At 47.7% G+C, this 241-nt stretch overlaps 1 protein-coding gene across 5 annotated transcripts in view; it reads right to left on the bottom strand.

The window, feature by feature from the left end:
- Window positions 1-241, bottom strand: part of LOC106881609 (titin homolog) — a 207,307-nt gene that overhangs the window by 30,409 nt on the left and 176,657 nt on the right. The window lies entirely within an intron of this gene.

The raw sequence follows: 241 nt of genomic DNA on the forward strand, positions 1-241 counted from the left end.
TGTTGCGTGTGTCTGTATGGGATGTTGCGTGTGTCTGTGTGGGATGTTGCTTGTGTCTGTGTGGGATGTTGCTTGTGTCTGTATGGGATGTTGCATGTGTCTGTATGGGATGTTGCGTGTGTCTGTATGGTATGTTGGGTGTGTCTGCATGGGATGTTGCATGTGTCTGTATGGTATGTTGCGTGTGTCTGTATGGTATGTTGCGTGTGTCTGTAAGGTATGTTGCGTGTGTCTGTATGGT

The sequence above is a fragment of the Octopus bimaculoides genome, chromosome 11 (genome assembly GCF_001194135.2).
Source record: "Octopus bimaculoides isolate UCB-OBI-ISO-001 chromosome 11, ASM119413v2, whole genome shotgun sequence".
In the NCBI taxonomy this organism is placed as follows: Eukaryota; Metazoa; Mollusca; class Cephalopoda; order Octopoda; family Octopodidae; genus Octopus; species Octopus bimaculoides.